Below are 13,281 nucleotides of genomic sequence, written 5' to 3'. Positions count from 1 at the left end.
CATATCCCATTGATAATTACCAGATTTCATTAACGTTTAGTAAAAATCAATGCACAGTTAACACAATCACTCTATAATATTTTATTTTAATAAAAATTAAAGATCTTTAGAGCAAAAATAAGCACTGTAACTTCATTTCCAACTTGAATTGCATAGGCTATATTATATTTTAGAGATAAATATGTCAGCGGTAATTAACATATCTAAAGTAAAATGAGGCTGTAAGATAAAATATAATCTATTCACCTATTTAAATGTAAGAGCTAGGTTTAATATAAAGATTTGTTTTAAGTTTCTCAGTTCTCCACAAAAACCAGAAATTTTACATAGGTTTTATTGGAGAGAATATAAGACTAACATAACTTCATTTTTAACCAACAAACTATATATATATATGAATTAATTTTAAGCACATCTAGAATTTGTGGTCATATGACACTTAATATGTGTATTTGGATTTTGCTTGTTTATTCAAAACATATTTATAAATAGTGAAAATGGCTTCCTTTCTTTAATAAGATTAAGTAGATAGAATTTTGGATCACCCTTTCTGGAAAATTATCACTTCTTTTTATAGTACAAAAAACTATAACTGTCTAAGTAGTGAATGACAGAAGAAAGGCAAAGAGGGAACTCTGAATATATTTAAAACATACTCAGCTGGAAGACAGGTCCCATTTTCTAAGAGAAAGGGGGAAAATGTAGAGTTAGACTAGGCCTCTTCAAAGACAACTGCTGTCTGCTAATTAACTAAGGAGTTTTCATATGATGATACTTTTAGCTACAGACCCATCGGCAATGACAAATGAACAAGTAAGCTAGACTTCAGACCCTAATCTTGTACAATTGATCACTTCAAAGTCTTTATCCTACCTCACTATTAAGGTTTAGGAAAAAGTAACAGTAAGAAATCCATATGAATAGAAGCATTTTATCACTGAAAATAATTATTTTCATGGGGATTGTAGCAATTCCCGTGAAATCAACAGCTAATAATTTAACAGAAATTTAACAGAAATCCCAACAGTTTAACCGAAAATTTCCCAACAGTCAACAGATAAATCACTTACCAGGCAGGCATAGTACAAATACATAAATGTAGGTTCTAGTGCTTCCAATATTAATATTATGACTCTAATAGTATGCTGATTTCAGTCAGAGGAGTCCTTTTCAAATGAGACGCTCAAAAAGTTTTCTTCTAAATAATGTTACATTTAGTAGTGACAGCAGAGAATCCGGTAACCACGATCAGCTGTGAATTGCCAGGAACACTCCAGGAAAACCAGAATATATACCTGCCTACTGTTACTGGTTTAAGGTAAGCTGAAATCAAATGAATGGAAAAGAGTTCTATGTATAAGAACATTATATGTGATAAGATAGCCCCATGAGGTTGGATGAACTTTCTTCACTAAAAACTTTAAAAAGAAATGTCTGGTATGCACAGCATAGGATAATGAAGTCCTAAGATGAGCTATGCTATCGCAGAGACTTCGAAGACAGCACTGCATCATTGTTTATTGCTATCCACATCCTTTCTTGACACAGCAGAATGGTAAAGACTTAATACCAAAGGCTCTTACCTCTGACCATGTTCTCACAAATTCTAATGCTGCCCCACAATAGGATGCATTCTGATGGAATACCTTGACCTGAACTACAAAATGAATCAGAGAAAAATATGTGAATAATTAATGTGCATCCATAATGAAATGTAAGAAAAGAGCATGAACCTAGTGTACAATTATAACACAAAGAATGAAAAGTAATTTTACACAACAGGCTCCAAAGGACTAAAGCCCTCCTGGTTTGTTTGTATGTTCCATGGGCAATTGTATGTTCAGAAGCATGAGTACAAATGTAAGCAATGTGATTGAAGAAGAGAAAAAAATTCTAGCGAATGAACATCCAGCACTAGATATATTCACTACTTAATTTTGCCAGGTCTTTAATACGCAAACAGTACCAGTTTTGCTCAAACTATTTGATAAAACAGAAAGATAAAATGTCCAAACTCATTCTCTGAAGTCACTATTAGCCTGATACAAAAATCAGTTGAGGACACAACAAAAACATAATGCAGGGGTTGGGGATTTAGCTCGGTGGTAGAGCGCTTGCCTAGCAAGCGCAAGGCCCTGGGTTCGGTCCCCAGCTCCGAAAAAATGAAAAAAAAAAACATAATGCAAAACTTCCAGTAAAATACTGTCAAATTGAATTCAACAATGAATTTAAAAATTCATATATTCTTCTCCTAGAGGCTTTGCAGTTGTGGCTTCTGTGTCACATGTTGCATAAGTGGGTAGAAGAGAAGAGAGAGGCTATGTCTACGCTAAGTTTTCCAAACTATAAATATCTGAATGATTAGTAGCCTAACACTTCCTGAAAAAAAAAAAAAAGCAAGCCTGATGTGAGCACGAATCCAGCTACTCTGGGCCTGGACAGGCAGCCAGCATAAGTCTTCTACAATTAGACATGAAGAAGGCCTGGACACAAACCCATCCAGAGACTAAAAGAACCCCACCTAGGATGGTAAGCCCTGGGCAGGAGTGACACACAACCCATGCAAGGGGCCACTGGGTAGTGGGCAGGTAAGAATCGAGACAGAGATAGCCATCAGATGGGTTTTATGGGGCCCAGACAGGGACATAGCCAGACAGCCAGCAGTCTGAAGCCATAAAGAATAGCAGGCATAGCATTACTGAGACCACTTCTAAGATGACTCCCAACACTCAGAGTTTCTGGGCAGCACTAAGAAAAGCAAGTAAGTAGTGGAGAAAGAAATCAAAGGACATGGGCTCAATTAAGAGAGGCGTAACTTAAAATTCGAGGTAGTGAAGAATACCTGATGTGAATAGCTGGTTTATGATACCCGAGACCATGGTGAAGTTCTCGCCTAAGCTCCTGAGAGACATGTCTAGGTCCATGGCCCAACAGCAGTGGCGGTCTGTTACCACCAAAGCCATGCGGATGTCCCTTCTCTGGGTTGCCATCTGGGGACATGTTGATGTCTGAGGGCTTTGCAGAACTGGCTCTACCCCTCACCAGGACATCATGGGAGAGCTGACGCTGGAGGCATGAGAACAGGAGACTGACCCTACTCTTAGCCAGCTGCAATACTCGGAAGAGAGGGGCCTCATACATTGCAGGAGTTGTGGGTGAGCAAGGTCCTGAGATCGTAAGTGCAGGAGAGCTGGCCCTGCCCCTTTTCTACTGTTCAATCATAGCCATAGTCATAGTCGTAGCCATAGTTGTCATCGTCTTCTGCATCACAGTTGTCATCACCATCATCATCTGAGAAGGAGGAGCAAGAAGAAGAATAGAAAAATGTGAAGAGGCTCAGATCCAAAAACCAGAAAATATTTTCAACAAAATGATAGAAGAAAATGTCCCCAACCTAAAAAACAATGTATAAGCACACAAGAAACTTACAGAATATTAATTAAATTGAAACAGAAAAGAAAATCCTCCCACCACATAATAATCAAAGCAAAAAATCTACAGAAAAAAAGAAATAACAGCTGCAAGGCCTAGAAACATGCAAAAGCAGACCTATCAGAATTATAACCAACTGTTCAAAGTGATTATAGTAGTATAGCAGTTAGAAGCATCAATAGAGATGTCTTGTAGTCTATAAGAACCTAAACTACTATATCTAGCAAAAGTCTCAATCAGCATGGGTGGAGAAATCACAATATTCCAAGACAAAACAAATATAAAACAATGTCTATCTATGAATACAGCCCCACAGAATGCTATAGGGAAACCCCAACTCACAGAGGCTAACTATAACTAAGAAAACACAGGAAATAAATTATTTCACACCAGCAAAAACAAAATAAGAGAACCAAACACACCCACAAAGACACGTACACACAAACACTATCAATATGAAAATAGCAGGAATTAACAATTATTTGACATTAATATCTCTCTAAATCAATGAACTCAATTACCCCAATAAAGGATACAGGATAATCGAATGGATGTCAAAACAGTTTTTATCATTCTGTGGTATAGAAGAAACACACTTCAGAACAAAGATAGACACTGCCTCAGAATAAGGGCTAGAAAAAAAGTCAAAGCAACAGATCTAGGAGCAAACTGAAGTAACTATTCTAATATGTAATAAAATAAACTTCTAACAAAATTAATCAGAAGAGATGGGGAAGGCCACTTCATACTCATCAAAGAAAAAAGTCACCAAGATGACATCTCAGTTCTGAACATCTATGCCACAAATGCAAGTGCACACATATTCATAAAAGAAGCACTATCAAAGTTTGAATCATTCACCAAACCCCACGCATTCATAGTGCAAGCCTCCCACACCCTTCTGTCATTTAGAGAGAAACTAAACAGGGAAATAATGAAACTCTCAGATGTTATAAATCCAACACCTACAGAATCTTTCACCCCAAAACAAAAGAATATAACTTCTCAGCACCACAGAAAATTGTCTCCAAATATGACATACAGTTAGTCACAAGCAAGCCTCACTAGATACAAGAAATTCTACCAGACCACCATGGAATAAAGATGGATTTCAAAAACAAGCAAAACAACTGAAAGCCTACAAACTCATGGAAACTGAACATCTATCTGGCCAATGACCACTGGGTCAGGGAAGAAATAAAGAAATTAATGGCTTTGTAGAATTCAATGAAAATGAAGACACAGCATACACCAACTTTTGGGAAACAGTGAGAGCAGTAATAAGAGGAAAGTTCATAGCAGTAAGTGCCTTAATGAAGAAACTAGAGAGTTCATACTAGCAATTTATAAATACACCTAAAAGTTCTAGAACAAAAAGAAGCAAACACACCAATAAGGAACAGACAGCAGGAAATAATCAACTTGGGACTGAAATCAATTAGAATAAAATACAAAGAATCAACAAAATCAAATGTTGTCTCTTTGAGAAAATTAGCAAGATAGACAAACAATTAGCCAAAGTAAAAAAAAAAAACAGCAAAGAGACAAAATCTAAGTAAAGAAAATTAGAAATGGAAAGGGACACATAAGGAAGGGAGGAAGGGAGTAACTGAGGACATCATTAGGTCTTATTTAAAACCCTGAACTCCACATAATTCAAAGATCTAATCAAAATGGATGGTTATTTATATAGATGGCACTTACCAAAATTAATCAAGATCAGGTAAACTATCTAAATAATCGTATAATGGCTAAGGAAATAGAAAGTCATTAAGCCTCCCAAACAGCAGCAAATAAAATCACAGGGTTTTAGCACAGAATTCTACCAGACTTTCAAAAAAGAACTAATCCCAATTCTCTTCAAATATTCCACAAAATAGAAACAGAAGGAATATTGCCAAACTTGTTCTTTGAGGCCTCAGTCACTGTCATACCTAATCCACCCAAAGACTCAGCAGAGAAAGAGAATTTGGGGTCAATTTCTGTTATAAACATTGAAGCAAAAATACTCAATAAAATACTCGCAAGCCAAATCCAAGAACACATAAAAACATCATCTGCTATGGTTAAATTGGCTTCATCCCAGAAAAGCAGCGATGGTTCATTGAAAACCCATCAATGTAATCTACCACAGAAAGAAATTGAAAGTAAAAAATTCACATGATCATTTCTTTAGATGCTAAACAAGCTTTTACAAAATCTAACACCCTTTCATGTTAAAAGTCTTGGAGAGATCACAGATACAAGGTGAATATCCAAACATAATAAAAGCGATGTGCAGCATGCTTATAGTTAACATCAAATTAAATGGAGAGGAACTTAAAGAAATTCACAAAAATCAGGGACAAGACAAGGCTGCACACCATCTCCCTATCTATTCAACATAGTACTTGAAGTTCTAGGTAGAGCAATGTGATGGTTTGCATATGCTTGGCCCAGGGAGTGGCACTATTAGAAGGTGTGGCCTTGATGGAGGAAGTGTGTCACTGTGGGGTGGGCTTGGAGACCCTCCTCCAAGCTGCCTGAGGATGTTCAGTCTGTTCCTGGCTTCCTTCAGGTGAAGATGTAGAACTCAGCTCCTCCTGCACCAGGCCTGCCTGGATGCTGTGATGCTGCCGCGCTCCCGCCTTGATGATAATGGACTGAACCTCTGAACCTGTAAGCCAGCCCCAATTAAATGCTGTCCTTTATAAAACTTAAGTTGGTCATGGTGTCTGTTCACAGCAGTAAAACCCTAACTAAGACAAGCAGTAAGACAGCTAAAGGAGATCAAGGAGATACAAATTTGAAAGTAAGAAGTCTAAGTATCATTATTTGCTGATGATATAATAGCATATATAGTTGACCCCCAAACTGATTCTTTTCCATTGATCAAAAACACGACTGTTTTAATGTCAATATCACTTAGATTTTATTTGGATTTTATTACTATTGCTCTGTAGTTTAGCTTAAAATCAGGAATGGTGGTGCCTCCAGAAGTTCTTTTATGGTACAAAACTGTTTCAGTTAGCCTGTTTTCTTGATTATTTGTTTTTGTTTGTTTTGGTTTTTTGTTGTTTTTGTTGTTTTTTATACAAAGATGAGAATTTCTCTTTCAATCTCTTTAAGAATTGTGTTGGAATTTCCATGGGAATTGCATTGAAACTTTAGAATGCTTTTGGTAAGGTGCCCATTCTTACTATGTTAATCTTGATCCATGAGCATGGGTGATCTTTCTATCTTCTCATATCTTCCTCAATTTCTTTCTTCAGAAAAATTAACTTCTTGTCATACAAGTCTTAAACTTCCTTAGTTAGAGTTACACAAAGATATTTTATATTATTAAAGATGTTGTTTCCCTAATTTCTTTCTTGGCCCTATTTCATCATCAGAATGGCTCAGATCAACAAACATTATGTCAAGGGAGTAGAAAACTCATACATTGCTGGTGGGAATGCAAACGTTTATATCCACTAGGGAAGCCAGCACAGCAGACCGTCAGGAAGATGAGAATCTACCACAGCACTGGAAGAAACCTAGGTATCCCTAAACAGAAAAACGAATGACAAAAATATGAAACATTTATACAATGAAGTTTTAATCCTGTTTTTTAAAAAAAAAGGTATCACAAAATTTGCGAGTTAATAGATTTAATTTAAAACATAGTCTTGAAGGAAGTATTCCAGATTCAGAAGGACAAATGTGATATACATTTGCCTATACGTAGAGAATTGCCCTAATAAGCAAACTAAATTTCATAGAACCATAAAGGGTAGGTATAGATTATGTGACTAAACGGAACAGATATTTCTCCTCAGGAAACATAACAGATAGACATGGACGAATGGAGGGGAGACTGGATCAGGATGGAGAGACTGTGAAGTAAGGCATTTGAGGAGCAATATGAAAACCTAAAATTTCCTAAAATAATAGGTTGTAAAAGTGATCTACATAAAATCAACAACTATTGGGGAGGCAGAGTACCACCTGGCCATCTCTTGTCACCAAATGGAATTTCCTATACTGGGTTATAGCTAATTGAGTTGCTGGCCAAAGGGACCCTGAGGGAATGCCCCCAAAACCCACAATGTTGCCAAGACCAGAAGTTATCCACAAACTGGCAGCAAGGACCGAATGCTGAAGGGAACATCTATCTACACAACTCATTGAGAATTAAGAAGTTGAACTGACACCTACATAGAGATTTCACCCCTATATTCCAACATCTTTGGTTAAAAACAAACAAACAAAACAAGGAACCCTCAGCACAACCGAAAGAGAAACACAAATCCAAAGCCAGCTATAAATCCTTTATCTTCAATGATATATTAAGATATGTTAGGTACAGTGGTGGTACAGAGTTTTGGGGGTTTCCAATTCACTTAACTTAAGGCCCGCTCCTCAAGATGGAATGAGTACTCACTACTCCTCGGGTGATCAAGAACCTAAGATTAAATATATACTTGGATAAAACCAAATAATACCGGTCTAGAAATGAAAAATAAAACTACGTGACAGAAGGACTCCTAATGATATTCTACTGCACTCATAGATCAGCGCTTTGTTCTGCTGTCCGGAGAAAAGCTTCCTTCATCAGATGGGAAGAAATATAGAAAATCACAGCCAGACACACTTCACACATACACAAGCACACACACACACACACACACACACACAGACAGAGATACAGAAGCAGAGAGAAAGAGAGACAGAGAGAGAAAGGAGAGGAGGAAGAGACACAGACAGACAAAACAAAAGACAGAAAGACAGACACAGAGAGACAAGGAGGGAATCTTGGAACACACAGGTCTAAATGGGAGGGCTCTATCAATTCACTCCTCTCAGACCTCAGGAAACCCCTCATAAGAGGATATGGAAAAAATACAACAACTAGAGGTGATGGACGATACCAAAGATCAAAACCCTCTGAATCAACAAGAATCAGAGCTCTTATGAACTCACAAAGACTGAAGTATCGTGTGCATGGCCCGCATAGTCTGCACCATGCTCTCTGCATTTATATTATGGCTTCCAGTTTAGTGTTTTTATGATATTCCTGAGTGAAAAAAAAGTGGGTCTCTGATTTATTATTTTTTATTGTGCTCCTTTACGTCTGTTGCTTTGTTTGGTCCAACTTTGATGTGATAGTATTTATTTAACCTTATTATTATGATGTATTTGAAAAAATGAATGAATAAATGAATCCATACTTAGCTATTAGCAGAAAGCTTAGCAACTGAATTGTCACTCAGCCCTTTTGGAAGGTGATAATTCTCTCCAATAGAATGACACTAAATATATTCACACCAAGACGGGACTCATGTTCAGAAGACGTTTAACAACATACACTTGTACTCCACCATTTTTTTCTTTGGTTGGTTGGTTGTCTTGTTTATGGTATCTGTGTGTGTGTGTGTGTGTGTGTGTGTGTGTGTGTGTGCAATTTTATTTGATTATAGATTGATGGTATTTGTATTTTTTTCCCTTTAATATATATTTTTCAATTTGTTTTCTTAGTTTGGGGTGCTTTTGTTGTTATTTTTGGTTTTGTTTGGCTTTGGAAAAGAATTTAAAATGGAGTAGGTAGGGAATAGAAGAGGATTTGGGAGAAGTTGGGAAACGGGAAGCGTATGACCAAAATATATTTAAATTTAAAAATTGTTTCAAGTAATAAAAATATAATAATAATAATAACAATTAATAATAAAAACAGAAAGGAATATAAAAAATGAAGGCCCAATAATCAGGTATTTTATAAAATATCAATCAGTTATTTATTTGAACTTTTTCAGGTTACTATGAGAAATAAATATTCTTATCACCCTTTCTTAGACCTCATGATATGACTCTTTAGAAAGATTTAAGTAGTGAGTAATGATTCTGTTAAACCTGGAAGTATAGTTTTCACATAGTTAGACTTTAAAAGTTTATTTTAAATGATGAAAAAATAATCACATGTATATACTTACTAGTAAGTTTCATATCCATAAACTCAAAAAGGCACAACGTGAACTTGTGAGTGTTCAGAAGGACGTAGCTGTAGGCTCTATTTTAAGAACAGAAAATCATACAAAGACTTTATCCTAAATCTTAAATCTAAATGGAAATAGTTTTCATTATTGTTTTATTATGTAGTATAAATGGATTTCTGTGTTCAGTTACTTAATACCTACATACAATAGTAAGGCCTATTCAGAACAAAAAGAAAGAAAAGCATTTTTGTGTTCTCCAAAAGGTTGCAAATTCAAAAATTTATTAAGACAATTAATACAAGTTTTACACAATAAGTAGTAGTTCAGTATAAAATTGTGAACCGAATCCCTGGTATATAAAAGCATTTGAATACCCAAATTAAATCCTAGTTGAACTAGGTAAAATGTTCATATGGACAAAATAACTTTATATAATATAATGAAAAAGATCTATTTATTGAAAAATCTATTTCAATTTTCTATTGGTAAGAATTATATGCAACAGGTCTGATATGAACAAACCAGCAAGTAGCCCTATGACATTAAAAAGTCTTAATTTGCTTAAACTTTATCTGATAATTTATCTGATAATTTGCTACTGGTTATACTTTGCAAATTGAATTTTCAAAAGTATACGCACAGCTGGGCCTCCTGCTTCTATTGGTTATAAATGGAGCATTTACAGTTACAGAAAGCACTTTGCAATTACCAAATTTTGTTTGTTTTCTACATGTAGGGTAATACTAATACATGCAATTTCTGCTATTTAAAAAAGACAGCTTCATATGGCCTGTGAACTGTAGAGCTGTATCGTGGGTATTTCAAGCATTTTTTTTCCTAATATCCACTTATCATACAATGTGTGGATTTTTGTTTTTTGGATTTGTGTGTGTGTGTGTGTGTGTGTGTGAGAGAGAGAGAGAGAGAGAGAGAGAGAGAGAGAGAGAGAGAGAGAGAGAGAGAGAGAGAGAGACTGGGATTCCTCACTCAGAATGATAATTTTTATTTCCATCCATTTGTCTATGAGTTTCATATAGTCATTGTTTTTAATAGCTGCGTAGTACTCCATTGTGTAAATGTAACATGTTTTCTGTATCCATTTCTCTGTTAAGGGACATTGTTTCCAGCTTTTGACAGGGCAGATATGTTCATAAGGAGAGACGAGAATTAAAGGAGATCTTACAAACAGTATCTAGACAACACAACATAGAAGAATCATGATTACTATTGTGACATTTAAGGCAAAAGTAGTTGAACATCAATCTCTTATACATTATCAGCATTTTAATGCCTAGAGATGTACAATGTTCTTGCTTGAGATTAGGAAGAGCAGAACAAATCACAAATATCATGGTTAATATTATCACAAGAGGTAGAATATGTTATTGAGGTTAAAATTTTGCTCTATAGCAACCCATATCACTTCGAGAACAAGTATGAATCTGATCAAAATAACGGAACTGCAGGAAAATATGTTTGTGGCTTAACTTCTATTAATACAGTAAATCAAACAGATATATTTGTTAGTTTACAATGACTGGTTCCTTGTAAAGAAGAAACATCGCTTACAGTAAGATAACATAACTATTTTCAACAGTGTACAGATAATTATCTTGGTTTTTATCTCTTTTTAAAGAAATGTATTAAATTACAGCCAAATATATCTATTAAGTTGTGAGTAAAATATTCAATTTAGTAATTTTTAAAAATGAGAAGTGGTAAAAAATATATTTCTAGCATGAATCTTGTAGGATATTAGTAGATTCAGTTTGAGCCTGCTTTTATACATCATTTCTACTCTAACATCTAATAACAATCAGGCAACCATCATTTTTGTGGAACATTGTGGAGTGGCAGACTGAGAAAGGTATCCTGATTTTTGGGGGAGATACGTTGAATACCCAGGGGACTCTAAGGAATGGCAGGAGCATTCCCAGTCTCCCAGAAAATCAGGCCTCTCTCATGTATATACAGCCCCCCCCCCCACAGATCACTCACGTAGCACAATGCCCCAAGCCCCTCATCCTCAGGTAACGATGTGAACACAGGTCACATAGGCTCAAGACAGATCAGTCATAGAGATAGGACCACGCCCCCAAATATGTAGATGAGGTCTTCCCAAGCTCTGAGGTCAAACCAATAGGAAGTACCTGCTGTCAAACCCTGACCCATCTGAAACTGTATTTAAGAGTCGTATGCAGAAGAATTAAAGGTGTCCAGGAATTATTCCATCGTCTGAGAGCTTCTGTTATAAAAGCTGTAACACTGCCACATGCTCTCCTGAAGTCACCGCCAGAAGCTCCCGTGTACCCCTCGCCAGCTAGTCAGTCTTCTGCTGGCTCAGCCTAGCCTGAACCGAAGTGACAGCAGGGGAAACAGAGGATGAGCAGCACCAGCAGCAGAGGTGGCAAAAGCCATTCCCCCTTCCTACCGGAGTTCTCTCCCCTTCACCTGAACCCGCACATCTAGCCAGACTCTGTAGGTATCTCTGTAGATAGCCCCTGAACACAGCCCCACAGTACATGACGTGCTTCCTATTTACGAATTTAATATTTAGTGAACCAAGGATACACCATACATACATGATGATTTCTTACATATTAACCTCTTTTTTCCTTTCAAGTACAAATGTGAAACATATATGACTAGATAAAATAGAAGTATTTAAAAATAAGCCTATACTTATTTTGGCTAAATACTGAAGTATATTTGAGTGTGCTGAAATGCAGAACATGTAAAAGATGAGCAGTATATGAATGAAGTGATTATTGTCCTTTTACAGTCTCTCTTTAAGACAGGATCTTTTAAAAAGGAAGAATGGGAAACTCACATTTCACGTGCCAATATTATTGTACCTTTCAATAAAATCAAGCATAATTCATAAATAATGCTTCCATGCTTCCAAAGGCATCCAGTCTGATCTGGGTGATGTGATACTGCCAAATCATAAAGCTCCCTTGTCTTTAGATGACTTTTTCCTTACTAGTTGTATAAATCTGAATGCTCAAGGGAGTTCCTAACAAAGACTTAGCCCCATAAACATCTATGTCAGGGGGTGTAAGCATGGAATTCTATTGTAGTGATTAATATAAACTTTCCTGGGTGATCAACGCATCAAGTTAACATTCATAGTATAAAATATAACATGCAGGCAAAGGATCTGTTACAAACCCTTGGAGGAAAAAAATGCATGATATATACTATTTCCACCCCAAATTTCATAGAAAAGAATCCATGCGCTTATTCTAATAAGTCCATTTTCATAATATTGAAAGGCAGTAGTTTCAGAAGATACCTACCTGAATATATATTTATGTCACTCTAATTCCAAGTAGAATAGAATTAACGTTTGGCATTTGTCAATATCACCCTTGCTCTTTGCAAATGGCCAAATCGATTCTCAAGATTACATCCAATAATCTCAAACATTCCTAAACTCCCTCTTTCCCTGTAAATTGTGTATGTGGAAAAACTTTGGTGAACAGTAAAAAATTGGTTAAGGTTGAGATGTTGAAAGATCATGCTAGGTTCCGGCGCTAGGTGAAAATTGGGTAGATTCATTATATAAATTAGATAATTTTAATACTGCAGCCCTAGCCAAAATGACACAGCTTATTTTGCAATAAGTCAGGGAAAGCTAATTGATGTTATGCATTACACAAAAATGCTGAAAAGGTGATTTATTAGAAAGTAATATTCTGGGGCTGGGGATTTAGCTCAGTGGTAGAGCGCTTACCTAGGAAGCGCAAGGCCCTGGGTTCGGTCCCCAGCTCCGAAAAAAAGAACCAAAAAAAAAAAGTAATATTCTGTATGAGCTCTCAAAACTCTGGAATATATTGTTGTTAAATATAGTAGTTCAAACCCACAAAGAATATAATTTCTTCCTTACCCAATAAGT

The 13,281-nt window shown here is 36.1% G+C and overlaps 1 long non-coding RNA gene and 1 other non-coding gene across 2 annotated transcripts in view; one reads left to right on the top strand and one right to left on the bottom strand.

Annotated features, from left to right (window-relative positions):
• The window catches only part of LOC120098847 (uncharacterized), a 230,891-nt gene that overhangs the window by 26,543 nt on the left and 191,067 nt on the right, over positions 1-13,281 (bottom strand). Inside the window, exons 9-10 of the long non-coding RNA XR_015645302.1 lie at positions 2,843-3,291; positions 1,584-1,657 (exon numbers count right to left, since the gene is read on the bottom strand). This is a non-coding gene — a long non-coding RNA (uncharacterized LOC120098847). The remainder of the gene's footprint in view (positions 1-1,583; positions 1,658-2,842; positions 3,292-13,281) is intronic.
• On the top strand, positions 2,245-2,377 carry LOC120099079 (small nucleolar RNA SNORA17). The gene has a single exon (XR_015646059.1). It is a non-coding gene; the product is annotated as a small nucleolar RNA SNORA17 (small nucleolar RNA).

Source organism: Rattus norvegicus, chromosome 20 (assembly GCF_021556685.1).
Source record: "Rattus norvegicus strain SHRSP/BbbUtx chromosome 20, alternate assembly SHRSP_T2T, whole genome shotgun sequence".
In the NCBI taxonomy this organism is placed as follows: domain Eukaryota; kingdom Metazoa; phylum Chordata; class Mammalia; order Rodentia; family Muridae; genus Rattus; species Rattus norvegicus.
Note: the sequence above shows the minus strand (reverse complement) of the source record. Positions and strands in the feature narration are given on the sequence as shown.